The 12679-nt window shown below is 50.1% G+C and overlaps 1 protein-coding gene across 4 annotated transcripts in view; it reads left to right on the top strand.

Annotated features, from left to right (window-relative positions):
* Positions 1–3982: 3982 nt before the first annotated feature.
* The window catches only part of SMAD9 (SMAD family member 9), a 43849-nt gene continuing 35152 nt past the window's right edge, over positions 3983–12679 (top strand). For 3 of the 4 annotated variants that reach the window (XM_075050547.1, XM_075050549.1, XM_075050551.1), the window contains exon 1: positions 3983–4109. The gene's annotated coding sequence lies outside the window, so the exon portion shown is untranslated. Of the gene's footprint in view, positions 4110–5270; positions 5330–12679 lie in introns of those variants that run through there. The other variant, XM_075050548.1, reaches the window with a different exon arrangement.

Below are 12679 nucleotides of genomic sequence, written 5' to 3' on the forward strand. Positions count from 1 at the left end.
GTATGGAGCAAATGTTTTATCCTGCTTGTGCTGGAAAAGATGTGTGACAGAAGACTCCCTGACGGTTCAAGTGTTTATTGTTAAACCTGATACGGATGTGTCCAAACTGCTCAGACCTTAGTTAGGATACCGAGATATCCAAACTGCCTGTCAGTAAGAAGCAGGGTAGACTGAGCAAGCTCCAAGCTTCTAGACAGCACAAGCAACGTCAAACTTACCCAAACCCGAGGGTGAGGGGCTGGGGCTGGCCCAGTCCTACCCTGGGAAGGGGAGCAAAAGGTCTGGAGCTAGGCATACTGGGAGGGCTTGGGCTCATTGTTCACGCACCCGCTGGGGGAGTGAGATGGCGATTGCTGCTGCTTGAACAGTCAGCTTCTCCTTCTCGGCCGCGCTGCCCCGCACGTCTGACTCCACCCTGCAGTACAGGAACAGCCCTTGCTTTCCAGGGCTCTGGCACAGGCAAAGCGGGCAGCAGAACCACAGCTATGTTGCTGTTCCCAAGAATCTGCTGCCAGAGGCAAGTGCCTGCTGTGTCTTTGCCTAGAGAAAGGCCATGAGGAAAATGTAACTCACACAGTAAATCCATGATACTGTGGCTAGAAGCCTTCTAGTGCCCACGCCAGCACACTTGGAGCCGTCTGAGGTATCTCCGTCACACAGCATACGACACTGCTGTTGTAACAGCTATTTCTTGTTCAGTGGTGGACAGTGCCAGTACTTTGCTGGAGCCCTGGAGCGGTACATACACAGAGTCGACATATTTACAGCTCTTAGGAACTTGCAGTTCCCTCCAAGTGGAAAATTCATGTTATTCTATGTGTTTTACACAGTTTTGGTGCTAAAAGAAATGAGAACCCTTCCTTCCCTTTTACAACTACATCCAGTCTTTACTATCTTCTACATATCCTTTTACTGATTATTTTCTTTACAGAGCTATCCAGCATAAAAGACAAAATACAGACCAAAAAAGGAGAATACTCTCAGATTTTGGTTTATGAGTAAAGAAGGTTGGTCTGTGTTTTACGGGATGGGATTTGAGAAGGAAAGTTACACCGTCTGCAGGCTAAGGGAGGGCATTTGCGCTTATAAGGGACAGGATGGGAAATGAGGCACTTGAGAGGGATAATGGCAAATGAGAAATGGAATTAGCAGAGCCCAGGCGGTGCAGAGGAGTGACAGGTGATGAGTCACGCAGGCAGGAGGAGGGGAGAGCAGAGCCTCCCAGGCTTTGAAAGCCACAGGGACGAGGATTTGGACTCAGGGATGGGTCTGAAAGCGTGTGTGGAGAGAGGGGAAAGGAGAGGTGGGATATGAGAGCCCTGCTCCTGGGAAGACACGTAGTTCAATAGGTTTAGCAGATCACACATAACACCAGCATATATTCAGCTGTTGTAATAAAACAGCTACACGCACACGCCACATGATCTGAAATACAACTATATGCAAAAAAAGCATTCCCTGCTGTATAATCTGTAGTGTGTCAAACTCTAGTTATATCCCCATGTGATCTCTTTTAGCTAGACTTCTTCAAAATGGTGTGGTTAAAATCAGCACCACACAAATATGGATGCAATTCGGTCATTTCACAAATAGTTTGTGCCTTTTTAACTTGAAGCTCCTATTGAAGTAAAGATGTAGAAACTGACTGATAAATCTAGGCAGCGGCTCTGCCACTATCCCCCACTGGTTGCGATCCCTCCAGCAGCAGAACCGGCATTTTAATTCACCCTGCCGACGAAGACGGGCTGGAGATGGCACGGCGGGCTGTGCACCGGAGAGGTGAGAGGATTGACCCACCTTGTCCCGCCACCTCCTTGCTGGCAGCAGCAGCTGTGAGCAGAGGCACGAGAAACTGGAGGTTCCAACACCTGAAGGAGATGCAGTGAGACCCAGTGGGTCTTGGGTGTGAGAGTCCTCAGATTCATCATCGAGAGCCATGCCTCGCTGAGTTACACACCACACCTCAGCCAAGCCACCCTAACTGTCCGCGTGTATAGCATTTGTGGTGTGACGTCTTAGGTTCGTCAGTTAAAAATAAACAGCATTATGGATATAAAATCTCAAGTCATGCTGAGTTAGAATGTGTGATTGGCACTTTATAAATGCTTACAGTGATTTATAAATAACAGCATCTCTTCTGCCACTCATCTGTCAAGAAGTCTCCCGTAGAAGAAGCGAGACAGCAGTAGGGAAGCCGCCAGTATTTTAAGACATTTTGGGCCACGGTGGGACACAGAGGTATTCGGGGCATTACATCGTATCTCCCTGTTCCACCACAAGGCTCACACAGACGTGCCTCCATAAATTTGCGCTGTGGAGCTCTAATTCCATTGTGGCTTTTTGATGTCTACTCAAACAACATTAGCTTTTCTGTCATGTTTTACAATGTAAAAAATTTTGGCGAAAATGTCAGCAGAATGGTATCTTTAATCATATTTATTGATTGACCTCAAAAGGCTCAGTGCAATTTAACTGGAACCCCTCAATGCAACCAGGGGCAGGTTCAGCCGGTCCCTATTCGTAGCGCTGCCTCCAGCCCCAGTTTCACGAGTACTGTTTATTTCTAGCGTCCTTGGAGCCACTTGACTTCCCTGATATTCCTCCTTCAGCCCCTCCTTCTTACAGCTAATGCAATACGCTACGTAGCTAGAAATGGTAGCTCATAGGTAATATGAGGGTTTAATAGGTAGTATCTGGGGCAGAAAATAGATCTGCTCACCAATAATGGCTCCAGTTTGCTGTTGTCTGACCAGTCCCATGAACCGATGGGACCATTCAAAAATCCCGTGCGGGTATTACGAATCCTATTTACAAATGTTTTTGTTGTTTTGTTTTTGTTTTTTGGTTGGTTTTTTTTGCGCTGCAGTTAAAAGCTACATGGAGGTCCTATGAGCCCGGCTCACGAAATCGCCAGGAAGATCTTCAGGACGGCAAATTCAAGACGCTGACTCGGGAGCCCGGCAGCTGGCTGCCACGTCCCCAGGGACGGGTGCCAACACCCGCCGAAGGGGCTTTCTGTAGGAGACCCCACGCAGGTGACAGCCCTGGCGCGGGGTCCGGGTGGAGAAGCCGGGGGCGCGCCGGGGGAGACCTGGTGGCCCCCGCACGGCCCGCTGTGGGAAGGCGCAGCCCGGACCCCAAACCCCTGCGCCGTCGTCCGGCCGCCCCAGAGCGGCACCTTCCCAGTCTCTCCCCGCGGCCGGGGTTTGTCCCCTGCGTCCCAAAAGCCCGGTCGGCGTCGCCCAGCGCGGCGCGGGATGGAGGGGAGGGTGCCCTGCGCTCCGCTTGGCCCCTCGGGCCGTCCTCGGGCCGTCCTCGGGCCGTCCTCGGAGCCTTGTGTGAGGGGCCGCAGGCTGCCGAGGCGGCCGCGGGCAGAGGCTCTGCCCCGGGGCGGCGGGGTGGGGGCCTCGGCGGTCCCATGCAAAAGCCTCGCCGACCCCGCACGGCCCCAGGCCCGGCCTCCGCCGCCGGCCTCGCCTTGGGCTACGGCGAGCAGGGCAGGGCAGGGCAGGGCAGGGCAGGGCAGGGAGCGGGGCGTCCCCTCGGCGGGGAACCGCGGGGGCAGAGAAATGGCGGCGCCTGAGGTGGCTGCGCTCCCGCGGGGCGCTGCGCTGGGGGCGAGCGTGCGTGTGCGGGACGGGGCGGGGGCGTGTGTGTGTGTGTGCGTGGGGGGACGGGCGCGCGTCGGCGCCGTGGGGTGAAGCCTGGGAGGGGGGCGACCGCGACGCCTGCGGTGGGGGCGAGCTCGGGGAACGGGGAGGGGGGGGTGCGCGGCGGGTGCGGGTGCGCTCGTGCGCGCGTACGAGCGTGTCCCCGCATCCCAGGGCGCGTGTGCGAGCGCGTCCCTGTGTGCGAGCGTGCGAGCGCGGGGCGGCGCGGCGGGGGGGGCGCAGGGGCGGGCCAGCGGCAGCGGCGCTGCTGGCCGCGGTCCAGCCCGGCGCACTAATACAGCCTGGCGGCTCCCGCCTGACTGACGCCGGCCGGGGCTGCTGCTGCTGCCGCTGCCGCCGCCGCTGCCGCCGCCGCCGCTGCGCCCTGGCCCCGCCGCGCAGCTGCAGCCCCGCTCCCGCCCGCGGCGCGCCGAGACCCCAGCCCGCGCCCGGTGGCAGGTAAGAGCCGGGGCTCCCGGCCGCGTCCCGGGGAGGGCGGGACGGGGACGGGACGGCACACCATCCCGCCGCCCCAAACTTTCCCGCCGGGGCTGCCCCGCATCCTTCCCCGAGCCGTGCCGGGTCCCGGGGCGGCGGCGGGCCGCAGCATTGCCCCCCTCCCCGCCCCGCGGTGCCCCCGGCGGGGCGGCGGCAGCGCTGCGGCCCGGCCCGGTGTCGGCGGCGGGGCGGTGTGCGGGCGGGGGCTGGGGCCGGGGCTCCGGCGGCGAGATGAGACAAACCGACGCCAGGACCGCGAGCGAGAAGGAGGAGCGCGGGGGAGAAAAACGCTTTTTATGGATGGCTAAACGCTGACAAGTCTCCCCGCTGGTAGGGTTTCTTTCCCTCTCCTTTAAGGAGGAGGAAAAAAAAAACAAACCACCAAACCCCCCAAAACCAAACCAACCGAAAACCCGCATGACACGTTTGGAAATACTTTTCCTTTCAGAGGTTATTTTCTGTTCAAGAAATCCCGCTCCTGGACACGCTCCCAGGCAAAACGGAGCAGAATTGCTGGGATTTGGGGTTGTATTCCAGCTACAAACCGGGACTCTCTCTCTCTTTTTTCTTTTTTTTTTTTTTTTGGCTCTGAAGTTAAAACGTTACATGTCAGCAAGTAGCCAACGTTTCCAAAAACGATATGGCAAATTATGAATTCTTGTAATTTTATCTCCATGCCCGGGCAGCTCTACGGGGAGGGAATTCAAAGTTCGACTCATTCGTAACAATTCAGATGCTGTGCGGCAACTGTGCTTTCCTACTTTGATTTTATGGGTAAATTTATTTGATGCTAGCCAGGTCTACTTTAAAAGAGGCATTAGCGGGAATAAAAATAAATGACACACACATGGATGCGCACGCACACACATGCGCGCGCTGTTAATTACTTGCGTTTTATAAATTAGTGAAAAAAAATTTTCAGCCCAGAGTGGTCGACTTCTCAGTGAATGAGCTCTCCCTTGGCAGAAGTGGGAAACGATGTGCAAGGCTCAGGAATGCGTTCAAGTTTGCGGTGATTTGGGAAGGACACTGCAGATAATGCCAGTTTCGGTACTTCGTATCTCCGATGCGTGGAAGTGTGCATCTTTATATGTGCATGTGTTTGTGTGGTAGGAGTAGTCTTCTCATCTTCAGGAGTATAAGCTGAAGAAAGAGCTGCAAAATTCTTCCCCTCAGCAATGGTAGGACAAATGTCATCACTCAAACAAACCTCATCCGTTTTAATCCAGCCAGACAACTCCCTTCTTTCAGATTTGATAAGTACCAGTGTCTGGCTGGTTTGTGTTTGCTTCCTGTTAGATTTTAAAGCAGGGGCTGGGGATGTTTGTGGTTTGTTTGTTGTGTTTTTTGTTTTCTTTTTGATATTGAGTTTAATTTGACATAGTAGCTAAAATAAACGTGCCCAAAAATAGATTTAAAGTGAGTTGTATCAAGAAGGATATCTTGTGTTATATTTACTGAGTTTAGCAGTAGTTCCCATTCTTGTCTGTCCTTTGTGATGGAGTTAAAAACATTTTCTTCTTCACTTTGTTAACTCGCACATGGGCTGATAAACAGTAATTCTGCAAAAATGACTGGAATAAATAAGGGTCAAGTGTATTTTATCATGAATCCTTATGATAATCAGGATTTGTAAATTCATACGAGTTGGAGATAGAAGCTTTCATTTACGTGCAGCAGCTGAAATGAATAAGTGCAAAGCTGTCAACTACACAACTTTGTGAAGAAGTTGAGTATTAATATTTTATTAACACACTTGCCCAAGGCTAAAAGGCACGCACACACATGCCAGGTATCTGCAGAAGGTGGGGACGTGTGTAGAGGAACTGGGTAGCACCTCGGGTTTGGAAGCTGCTCACACTGAAACTGGTAGTAGTGCCCCAAGTTGTCTTCAGTGGGTACAAGAGGAGGCCTGACTCACTAAAACAGGAGTGTAGAGGTGTCAGTATCATGTATCACATTAACATCTGGACAGTTAATCCTCCTTTCTCTCCTTTTATTCTTTTACAGACTTTCTGCTCTTGCATCTGAATCCTTAGCTATCTGCTGTTATCAGCCTGCGAGATAGTGTGTCCATGTAATCGTCTCTCCTGAATGCTAAAGTACTGTAATTTTGATGGCCAGGCTAATCTGTTTCTATAAAGTTTTATTTTTCCATTGTTAAATTCAAAGGACAATGACTACTAATTACAAGTGACCTCTAACCAAAACACTAGCTAGGCTTTATCACCGATGCTGATACTGGCCAAGAGTCATTCCAGCATCAGCAGTACTAGGCACCCCGTTTCAAAGAAACTTAACAAAATAAGGGGAGCCAGAAGGGAGAAAATGTGTATGCTCTGGGTAATTAGTCTGCTGAAAAAAAATGTAGTGGAAGTGTAGAGAGATTCCATTTGCTGTGCAATATACCCCTTACAAATAATAATTACAGGGATGGGGAAGAAAGAAAAAAACCCATCATAAATATTTTAACTGAAAACAGCACAGCAAAAACATACATAGGAAAAGTTGTTCTGGTAGACTGGCTGGTTTCCTGCTGCAGGCAGGTATAAAGAATCATTAGTGTTATTGTATATTAACAGCAAAAGATAGTAGTAACAATGACAATTTGAGAGAATCGTTGCTGTCCTATTACTGTCTTTGAGAGCATTTGTTGTAAGGAAGCATTAGACTCTGAATACAGTATAATGAAATTAATTTTTCAAAAATATCCCAAATTATTTCCCATCTTATATTTTGTCTATAAAGTTTGAATGGTTAATACCATGGAAATTTTACAGATGAAGAGGTGAAGTAAAGAGTCTACGACCCTGTGTATTTATTATAGCAGCTGAAAACCTTGCTGTGCTTTTGCAGATGAGCGGATCTAATAGACTGCAGGATCAGAGCCCAGACGGAGATCCTGACCAATACATGCATGTGTTTAAATCGAAGCAGGTGAAACATCATCTGCCCAAGTTTTGTGGAGATACTTGTGATTTTTAGGCAGATCATTCTACAGGACCGCTTGCAGGTTTCTGCAAGAACTATTGCAACATCGTAGACAGATGTAAGGTTGAGCAGTTTGCTTTGAGGTTCAGCTCCTCTGGACAAGGGCACAGCAAGGATACGGTGGAGATGGACATGGACTGGAGTCAATTTCCCCGTTTATGTGGTCACCCCTACATAAAAACACGAAACAAAACAGAAGAAGAAAATCTGATGATCGATTTCTGTTTTTCTGAGACAGCATTAAGATCGAGGTGTGTTTCTGACTGGGAGGAGAAATGCCTTATCTTTCCCTCATCCTTCTCTCCAGAACTTGTTTCCTTCCCACCCTTCTTCCTTGTCAGTAGCATCACCATCCTCCCCTCTGCCAACCTTAGCATCATCTTTGCCTCTTCTGTTTCCTCACAGGTCTTGGTACTCCCAGATATCTCTTGACACTTTTTCTTCATGTTACTTCTTACATTCCTCCTTCCTTTTGTCTGCAGCTGCCAAAGCATTAGTCCACACTGTGGCAACCTTCCAGCTTGATACTGCAACCTCGCGTTTCCCAACAAGCTCTTTTCTCCCACCTACATTCTGCTCCTAGTCAGCATGACCCCTGCCAAAATCCTGCGTCTTTTGCTTTCCTTTCTGAAACGCCTCCATGCAGACTCCTGTTCTGGAGTCTCTCTATGCGCCTGGTCTTTGTTTAGGCTTTGAAAATGTTCCCCACTTCCAGAGTTCCCCAGAACTATTGGCCTCAAACTCGCTGTCCACTGAAGGAGAGAAATGAGGAGGAAAGAAAATTAGCAGACCCTTGGGTCATTAACAGTTTGTTCTGCTTCAGGCTTCCTTTCACCCTCACTACCTGGCTACAATAGGAGCCAGATTGGCCATTTCTTGATAACGGTTACTCTGTGTTTGTTTGGTCTGGCGGTGTACTCGGTCCTGCAGCCGTGCTGTGAAGAACAGCAGGCAGGGAGCTGGCGGTGGTGGTACCCTTTCCAAAAAGTGGTGTCGGCTAATAGCAAAGCTCAGTGTAATGAAGAATCCTTTATAACGCTAGTAACCCTGCTGCTGAGGTCAATACATTTCAACAATACTTAATCTTTTTTTTGTGTATTCTCTTGCTGTGCCTTTCCTTAACAAAAAAAACCACTTTTTTTTTTTTTTTTTTAAAGCATTCCTGTGCAGTGTTCCTCATCAGGAGGGCTCGTAGAGTTTTACAGAGCCATCCCCATCAGGGTGCCTGTATGACAGATGCAAAAATCAGGGCACCTGAGGGAAAACCATTTACCCAGCGGTCTGTGGCAGGATGCGATCCCACACGCTGCCCAGTAGGCGCAGAACTGACCGGAGGCACAAGCAGTTCACGTGGCTTTTCGAGACTCCCTTAGGGTTACTTGCTGGCCTGGCCTATCCAAACCTACTTGTCTCTGTCAAATTACTCTGGCCCAGCTGCCAACGTGCAGTTTCTTACCCTGCAGCACATATGAGGTAGCTAATTTATCTCTCCCTCATCAACAGATCTTGAATTACTTCACGCAGGGCATGAGGCCTCCACAGGGACACCTAGAGTAGAGAAACCAGAATTCATTCCTGTGGGAGGCAGAAGCCTGCGGCTCCCATCCCTGCCCTGCCGCACGTCCTACAGGACTGATGCTGGGACCGAGGCTTCTTGGTGGCGAGATGCTTGGGAGTCGTGGGCTGGGGGGGCTGCGCGAGGCAGAGCCGACTGCGGGGTGGGGGGAGGAGGGGGAGAGACAGCCCTGACGAGATGGGGTATTACTCGGACTCCTGAGGTGGGTGTGCAGAAGAGAGATATGTTTCTCTTAGAGACTCGGGGACCTATTTCTGCCTTTTGCTCAGTGTTTTCTAAAGCTGGTTGTTAGCATGGCGTGTTATCTTAAATGCCAAAGAGAATCCAGCCCTCGTTTTATACTCCCAGGCACAAACGTAGGCATATGAATCCTGTTTAATCTCATAAGCGAGTGTTCTGGTTTACGGGGAAGTGGAGCACCCACATCTTCAGCAGAAGCCACTGGGAATGGCCAGCCATCTCCTCCTTTCCCCCCACAGGAGGGAACTAGATAGACAAGTTCTTGCTCCTTTTGTTCTTAGTCCTGTTGTTGTGAAATAACTTCTATAGAGAGTCCAAGCATTTACAGATACTTTTCATGGAAAATGCCTCAGTGCTGTTGCTTGGGAGCATTGGCCCCTTGTCCAAGGCAATCCCTGCCACTGAATCAGATCTTTACAAACACGCTAACATTAGTGCTTACCTGTCCTCCACACTTATTTTTTGCAGTTCTCCAAGACGTAGGGCCTTTGGATGCTCCACCCTTCCTCCCCCCTGCAGGGTTTCACAAGCCACTGAGGGCTCAATTAGCACAGATCACTGCGGGTGTTCGTGCAGGAGAACCTATACGTCAATCTTCTTGCATTAGCAGTTTCCCACAGTGATGCACAATCAAAGCCTTTTAGGAAAAACAGATTTGAATGTGATATGGTTTGAACACAAGGAAATGCTAATGTGATTCCATGGAAAACTGCTAACATGATGTATATGGAAAGCCTTTTGCGTGTGAAGCGTATCATCCCCCTGTATGCCCTTGGCCAGGCTTTCTCACCTGGGGAGAAGGAGAGGTGGCCGGCAGTACTGCTGCCCTCTCTCCGGGCCTGCTGTCAGTCAGAGGAAGCTCTTCTGGACGTTCTTCCTTCTGAGTATTTTACTGAAGATCTTTATGATCTATCGATCCGTATTTCACTTGCAAAGCTGCGTGATGCTATGTCTTCTGCAAAAGGTGACTGCTGTCTCAACACCGTAACTGAGCGAGTAACCCTTCAGGCGGACTTCCCGGGTGTCTGTCTGTCCCTCTGGGACCTGGGGTGTTAGGCAGGGAGCCGCTCTGCCGGGATACAGCCAGGAGCGTGGCTGCGGGTGCCCTGCCAGCGTGGGGTGCTTAGAGGCACCGGACTCCCCGGCTAACTCCAGGTGTCACAGGTCATCTCTGACTTTGTGGCATTAGGTACCTGGCACAACTAGGCAGCAGACCTCAAAAGCGTGAGATGCAGACCCTGCATGGGGAGAACCAGGCGCCAGAGTTTCCATTGCCGGGATCAGACCTCGCAGATCTGCCAGCGGGAGCCAGCCTCCCGTCAGTTCTCTGTATTTCCCCAGGAAATGAAGGTATTTGGCACCACGCTGAACCTCACCCCGCTGGCCCTCAAGTCTCCTGTTAGGTAGAGGGGGCGTGCTACCATACAACATGAGGAGAACATTTGCTTTATCCTTTTGCCCTGTGTGCACTGTAAATGTACAGCCAGAGCTCCAAAAGTGCATTCCTTTCTAACAGCTTAAGACACTAAACTTTCAAGACAGGGTCCCGTCAGACTTGAGTACCACATCCTTGGTGAAGTAATTGTTCTTTGGATGTATCCTTATTCACAACATCCTTAACATCTAACTCCAAGCAAATCCTTTTCCTAAAATTGGTGCACTGGAATAGCTCCAAGAATGCTGGTGATTGATAACGAGGATTACAGGATCTGATTAGTGTGGATATAAACTTCAGGCCCGCAATGAAGCTGAAATTCTTTTCTAGTCCCCTTCTTCCTTTGTGAAGTGTTTGTTCTGGAGGCACTTGGCTGCATGCTTTGTATTAGAGACGAGTCAGCGTTTATTTTAAAAGCAGGAATTCTATTTTTTGCGTATTCCCAACCGTTCCATTTTTAGAAACACCGATGGGCTTTGCTACAGTTTCTCTGGGAATGGTGGGTATGTGAGGAATGCAGGACCGACTGTCTATAAAATGGGGATAACCAGAGCCACGAGAAGGCATTTTGGCCCCCCAGGGCAGGTTGGTGCGCCTCCCCATCCTATCCCACTGCCTCCTGCCTTCTCCCACAAACACACCCCATGGCATGTGTGCTCCTCAGCCTCTGGCTCTGCGGGAGGAAGGCAGCTGAGAGAGGGGCTCTTCCTCAGAGCTGCCGGTCTGAGCCCGAGCAAGGCAGCCGCAGGAAGGGATAAGGCAGGGGCTGGGTGAATGGGTCTTCCTCCTGCCCGCGGGGAGCCGGGCGTAGGGCAGAGAAGAGGATGTGTCCCTGTGGGATTGCATCTCAGAAGCTTTGGTGTGGCCCAGCCAGGGAACGCGGTGTGGTTCACTCCATATAAACATCGCAGTCGCCGGTTTCCTTTAAAAATTAATGCCAAGGAAGGAAGTGCAGTCAAAGAGAGATCACAGTGATAAATTGGTCCGTTTTCATATTTTTGCACAGGCTTTGGTTGTGGTGGTTTTGTGGGGTGCCTTCAAACATTGTGGGAGATTTTTCAAAGGCAAAAATCGGTGAGAACGTCCAGCCCTCTGGTTGGGGTTTACCCTGAGCACCAGGATGCAAGCAGCCCAGGGGCCAAAGCCAGCGTAGCCACGTTAGCCTGGTGCTGCCCCTGAAGAGGGAGGCTCTTTTGCTTGGTCACAGTGGAGGAGATGGGGTTGGAAGGGCTCATCTCAAGGGGTTTTCCAGACTCCTCTTCCTCTCTAAGGCCAGCGCAGTTATTCTTGAAGAAAACTGCCTAATCTGTACTCTCAGACCTCCGGCAGCGGTAACTATCCCAACATGTAGCTATCCTATTCCTATGTTCTCCCTGTTTCTTCAAGTGGACATGAAAGGCAGATTGCCTCTGTCTTGCTTGCAACAGCCTTTTGCACGTTGGCGCATTGTTACCAAGTCCGTGCCCCTCTGTTCCTCCCATCTTAAGTCACACTAACGAAGGTTTGTTGAAGCATCTGTCGATGTGCTCACCCAGAGCGGTTCCACCGCAGGAGTCGGTATATCCCTTCCCAGTCAGGCATCATGGGCATACCGAAAGTGAGCTGGGCACTTAATTTTGTTTTGTGGTGGAATTTACACCTCTTAAACACATCCACAAGTGTTTGGCCTGTGGAAATTTATGTAGCTGTGTTAAGGTGTGCAGCTTATATACTTGAATCTTTCCTTCTTTATATCAGATGAGAATGTGTTATTCCTGTCAAGAGCAGCTGAACAATGCTGAGTAGGTGAGGTAATATTTGAGTGATTCCACAAGCTCAGAGGAATTATTTGGCTGTCCTAGATTTGTAGGCACTAGCATCAAATTTTGTCCTTATTTTATCCTGGGGGCAGTGAGTTCGCTGAAGACTCCACAGTGTGGGTGAGTGGCCGGAGAGGCATGAAGCGCTGTGAGATTTGCTCTTTGATATTGATGGCTTCACCTAAAGTTCAGTATAGGAGGGCTTTCAGAACAAACTTGAAAAAAGCCCAAGAAAATGAGTTTCAGAAGTTTGCATTATTCATTTAAGCTTATAGGAATAAACAATGAGGTGTTGCCAGGGATGAGTGAAACATGGAGGATAAATTTGAGTCGCAAGTACTTTACATCCTATCATTGCAGCTGTTTTCAATTGGAGCAGTCCAGGGTCAAACCAGGAAGAAATTTAGTTACTTAATTAAAAAAAAGAACAACCTTCTTTACATCCCATTTAATTAAAACCCTGGGTGTCAGGTTCTGTGGTTGTGGAAGA

The sequence above is a fragment of the Buteo buteo genome, chromosome 18 (genome assembly GCF_964188355.1).
Source record: "Buteo buteo chromosome 18, bButBut1.hap1.1, whole genome shotgun sequence".
In the NCBI taxonomy this organism is placed as follows: Eukaryota; Metazoa; Chordata; class Aves; order Accipitriformes; family Accipitridae; genus Buteo; species Buteo buteo.